Source organism: Pteronotus mesoamericanus, unplaced genomic scaffold (assembly GCF_021234165.1).
Source record: "Pteronotus mesoamericanus isolate MK-2021 breed Mesoamerican mustached bat unplaced genomic scaffold, CSHL_Meso_final contig_56, whole genome shotgun sequence".
NCBI classification, from domain to species: Eukaryota; Metazoa; Chordata; class Mammalia; order Chiroptera; family Mormoopidae; genus Pteronotus; species Pteronotus mesoamericanus.
Genome location: NW_026555201.1, coordinates 5,062,496 through 5,068,495, shown reverse-complemented (window position 1 = coordinate 5,068,495; position 6,000 = coordinate 5,062,496).

The window sequence follows — 6,000 nt, the reverse complement described above, 5'->3', positions numbered from 1 at the left end:
TTCTCTTGCTGCTTTTGAGATTTTCTCTTTGACTTTAACTTTTGGCATTTTAATTAAGGTGCATCTTGGTGTGGACCTCTTTGAGTTCATCTTGTTTGGGACTCTGTGCTTCCTGGATTTGTATGTCTCTTTGCTTCACCAGGTGAGGGAAGCTTTCTGTCATCATTTTTTCAAATAGGTTTCCAATTTCTTGCTCTCTCTTCTTCTTCTTCCAGCACCCCCATAATATGAATGTTGGTACACTTGACACTTGAAGTTGTCCCTGAGGCTCCTTACACTATTCTCAATTTTTTTAAGAAATCATTTTTTCTTCTTGCTCTTCTGATTGGTTGATTTTGCTTCCTTATATTCTAAATCAGTGATTTGGTTCTAGGTTTCATCCAATCTACTGCTGATACCCTGTAAATTGTATCCTTTGTTTCTGACTGGATTTCTTTTTTATTCTGTTGAGGTCCTCACTAAGTTCCATGAGCATCCTTATAACCAGTGTTCTGAATTTTACACCTGGTAGATTGCTTATCTCCATTTTGCTTAGTTCTTTTTCTGGAGTTTTGTTTTGTTCTTTCATGTGGGCCATGTTTCTTTGTCTCATTTTGGCAGCCTCCCTCTGTTTGTTCCTATATATTAGGTAGAGCTGCTACATCTCACAGGCTTGGTAGACTGGCCTATGTAGTAGGTGTCCTAAAGGGTACAGTGGCAGAGCCTCCCTGTTCACCCAAGTTGGGTACTCAAGGTGTGCCCCCATGTGGGCTGTACATCCTCCTCTTGCAGTTGAAACTTGATTGCTGTTGGCACATCCAAGGTAGCCACTGACTGTGTTCTGTTTGGAGTCACTCAGCGTAAGCTACAAAGCAATCTGCAGATGGCTGCTTCTTGTGCTGGGCTTAGAGGTGCCCAGGTGAGGCCAAGCTCTGAACCAAGGCTGACTGCTGCTAGTGCTGGGCCTGGAGCTACTTAACAAGAGGTATGGGGCTCACGGAAGCCAGATGCTGCTTGTTTGAAAGAATTTAGGAAAATCTGAAGCATGGGCCAAGACAAACCATTTGTGTGAAAAAGCCACTGGAAACAGCTTGGGTGGGCTCAAAAGTTGGACGGGAGGATCCTCAGGGAATCACCAGGGTGGGACAATGTAAGCTAGCTTGATGGGGTCTCAGATATGGTGTTGCCTGCTGGCTTTATGGCTTTGTATGGGGAGGGCTCAGAAAATGAATGGCCTCTGCCAGTTCTTCTGATTGGGAGAAAGCTGCCCCCCAGCTCTTGCTTTGAAGCCAGACAATTCAGTTCCCTCCCACATGCCTATGATGCCTTTCAATCTGCTGCCCCCATGCTAGGGCTCAGAGGGAGTGAGTCCAAGTAAGTCTGCATAGGCCCTTTAGGAGGAACTGCCTGAGACTCCTGCAGTTTCTGTCTTCTGAAGCTCAATCTGTTGGATTTTTATAGCTAGAAGTTATGGGGACTCACCATTCTGGAACCCTGGGCTGAGGGATGTAGTGTGGGGCTGGGACCCCTTACTCCTGAAATATCCCTCCTGATTTTTATCTGCCACTGGTGGGTGTGGTAGCACTCCGCTCTGTGTCTCTACCCTTTCTACCAGTCTCGATGTGGTTTCTTCTTTAATTCCATAGTATGGTACTTCTATTCAGCTCGATTTCTGATGGTTCTGAATGATGGTTGTTCTATAGTTTAGTTGTAATTTTTTTAATTAAAAAATATTTTTTTAGAGAGAGGGGGAGGGAGAAAGAGAGGGAGAGAAACACAGATGCACAAGAGAAACATCGATTGGTTGCCTCTCACATGCCCCCAACTGGGGACCTTGCCCACAACCCAGGCATATGCCATGACTGGGAATCGGACCTGTGATCTTTTGGTTCACAGGCCAGCACTCAACCCACTGAGCCACATTAGCCAGGGCTAGTTGTAATTTGATGCGGTTGTGTGAGGAGAGTAGTCATGTTTACCTATTCCTGAAGTCTATTTTCTAATTTCCTTTGTTACTGCTTCTTAGACCCTTAGGTTATTTAGAAATGTTACAAAGTTTCTAAAATTTTTAAGTATTTTAAAGTTATATTGATTTCTAGTTTAATTCTAGTATGTTCAGAAAACATACTTGGTATAATTTAAATTTCAAAAAGTCCCTTCGGATTGTTTTAGGGCCCAATATATGGATTATCTTGGTGAATATTTTATATGTACTTTAAAAGAATGTATATTTGACTGTTAGGTGGAAAATTCTAACACTATGAATTAAGTCAAGTTGGTTGAGTGTTACTTACATCTACATTCTTACTGACCTTCAGTGTATTTGCCCTTTCACTTACAAGAAGCATACTGATATCTCTAATTACAGATTTATCCACTTTTGCTGTAACTTTAGTTACACCAGTTTCCTTTCAAATAGTATTTGCACAACATATTTTTTCCATTTTACCTATTTTAAAAAATATTTTATTTATTCTCAGAGAGAGGGGGAGACGAGAGGGAGAGAAACATTTGATTGCCTCTTGCACGCCCCCAGCTGGAGACCTGGCCCACATCCCAGGCATGTGCCCTGAATGTGAAACAAACTGGCGACCTCTTGGTTCACAGGCTGGCGCTCAATCCACTGAACCCCATCAGCCAGGGATCACCTATTTATGTATCTATATTTAAGGCAAGTTTCTTATAGGAAACTTACATAGGACTTGATTTATCATCTATTATTTTATCCTTAATGGGTTGAATTGTGTCCCCTCAAAATTAATGTTGGCATCCTACCTAGGACCTCAGAATTTTACCTTATTTGGAAATAGGGTCATTGCAGATGTAGTTAAAATAAGGTCAAATTTCATAAACACTGAATTTAGAATGTTATTGTATTTTAAACTTGTATTTGTTTAACGCTCAGTCATAACTCAAGTTGACTTTTAAGTCTTTTAAAATATGTACTCAGTGATATATCTGGGATAAGACAAAAGCACTATAAAAACAGGGTGGTGTCTAAGTAGGTTTATAGTTGTTCACATGGAAAATAATAATAAATAATGATACAAGAACAAATTCTGTTTCACATACAACTATTAACCAAATTTTGCCCCACCCTGTACAGTGATGTTTCAGATATTGAGAAAATTTCATTTAATAAGCACACACCATGCCCATCTTAACAACTATAAATGATTCTTCTGCCAGATCATTCAGTCTAGCAGGGGAAGACATATGCGTAAATGATATTCTAAAGTGGCAATTGACGTGTCAGAGGACCAAGCAAGTGTGTGTTGAAATAGGTCTTGAAGAATGTGTATAGGAGTTTGCCAAGGAGGAGATAAGACAGGTCATAAAAACCGAATAGTATGTGGGAAAACTGAGTTGTCAAATTATATGCTACAGTAAATTTGAGGAAAGGAGTTGGGCGAGTACCAGTTGAACAGGCAACCTGGGTGAACTAATTATTAGCATACTCTTGCTCGAAAAAGCTTATTAGAACTTAAGTGTGAATGATATTGAATAGTAATAATTGCTGTCATTTGTAAAGAGAGACAATTATTTCCACCCTTGGGTATTTTCTTTACTAGTAATAATACCTGCTTCATTCTTCATAATGATCCAGACATAACTAAAACCTCACATTCTGAAAGGTAAGTAATACTCAGTGCTGGGAGTGGATGGCTCAGGCGGATGAGGTGTTTTGTTAATAACCTTCCACAAGTCAGCTATTCATTCTGAAAAAAAAAAATAATGTGCTTGCTAAGCAAATACACAGCTGTAAGAGAGTCTCACACTTCCTTCTAATTGGACCGTTCATCCTCAAACTGCCCTCCTTGGAGGAAATCCTGGAGATGTTCTGGTAACATAAATAAAGGAGAGTCAGAGAGGTAACATGATGTGCAGAAAAGTGGTAGGCCCAGAACTCAGCTGGTTTGTAACTCCTGAGACTATGATCCAAACCACCCTTTTTCAATTCGTGGAGTGGTTACAGGACGATTTTAAGCTAAAGAGAAGAACAGAATCTATTTTTTAAAAAAAAATGGAGATCACACTGGCCAAAGAATGGACAATGGGCTGAAGGGGGAAGGCTCTGGTGGTCAGAAGGCACAATCCTGGTGAGTGGATCTGATTGTACATTTTTCAAAAAGGGATGCCACATCTTAGTCTGCCATGACAAGCAGTTATTTCCTACTGTTTAAGTTAAAATACCTGTAATTATTACTCAATATATCCAAACACAATAAAAACCATAATCTTTGGAATTTGGATTATTTAACTCAGATAATTTTAGATAATGACTTATGAAATTGGGGGGAAAAGATAACAAAATCCATGTCTGCTAAAGATTCTAAATGTAAAAGCAGTGAAGTTAAAGCTCATAAATAGCTTTAAAAATCACATTTGTTAGCATATAACTGGATTCTAGCATCCATGAAATTTCAATTTTCAAGCTTACCATACCACAACTTCTGCTCCAAGTTTTCCATAGGAGCTAAGAGAAAAATGCACACAAATGAACAAATTTTACTCATACTGATTCTTTTGCTAAAAACATATAAACATGTACTTTAACAATACCTTCAAAAGCTGGATCTGAGCCTTCCTTTGAAGAAGTCTTTTATGAGCAATAAGAGAGCTTTCTAGTTGTCCATGCTAGAAAGTACTGCCTTATTTTGCAAAACATGGAAGTTCACACCTCCATATTCATTGACTCACTTAATCCTCACAAAAACACGGGTATCATTTTATGGTTGAGAAAACAAATTCAGAAGCCAATGTTTTGTTTAGAGCTAGCTGTGGTGACATGATTCTAAATATAAAATGTTTCCTACAGTATCTCACTGCCTCCCAGCAAACACTATTTATCTATGATTACTGATATGTTCGAATCTGCAGTTATTTCAACTCATAAAATAGAAACATGGCTCAAAACTGAATGTAACTGCGTATTATAAGTTGAAGAGTTTTTTCATACTAAAGCCACTCAATATTTGAAAGTCCTATAGGAACGCCATCTTAAATTTTAAGAAAATTGTAATTTTTTCATATCTATACTTTTTTTGGTTTTCCTAAATGAGAAAAATTCTAAAACGATGTTTGTTGGTTGTTCTGTCTTAATTTTCAGGACACTGAAATTAGGAATAAGCACAGGAATTAGTGAGTTCAGGGGATGAACAATGACCTGGGCATCTTGAGCTACTTGCAGGAAATGGGTTAAAAGAACATGATGGGGTTAATTCTGATGAACTCATAAAATTAAAAAATTGCCCACTTGATATAATAGAAAGATGGTTCTCACTAGAAAGAAAATAACTTTTACTACTTTTTGGGAGAAGTCAAGGTCAGAAGAAAGCAGGCCCATGTCAAAGAGTGAAGGCTTACACGTAAGGCCAGACATAAAAGCAGAACACAAGCTGAATTACTTAAATCCTAGCCCCCGTAAGAATCAATGCAGAGGCGGAATTAGGCCGTTCCAACGTCTGTTAACCTACAGTGTTCCTTTATGGTTCAAAGGAAAATAAGTACTATAAAAAAGCTTTAATGGGACTTCGGTTTAAGATGTTACAAAGTTTAGGAATCCTGAAAGATATTAAGTAAGAATTAAAAAGCAAGGTAACATTCAAGGTTTAAAACAACAGTTTGGGAAGTGTTAAGACTTTGTCATTACTGAGAAAACTGTTAAGAATAAACATTATGGGAAAAGGCTGTTGGGATGTTTCCATATTTATTTTTACTTTTGTGTGTATAGATTTAATTCCATTGCTTCACCAAACTATATAAAACAAGCCAAAAACTTCTGATGAGGGAAAATTTTGAGCAAAATGAGCACCAACTTCAACCATGATTTTCTACAGTAGAACACATTAGCAATACAATTTAAACATTTAAAATATTTGATTTTGTGCATATTAAAAATGTGCAGTCTTATTTTTCAGCATTTCCACTTAAAAGAACAATGTTCAAATAGTTGCATTTTTAGCTGCTTTGTATAATCACATTTAATAGACATTTCTAGAAAAAAGACATAAAAATACA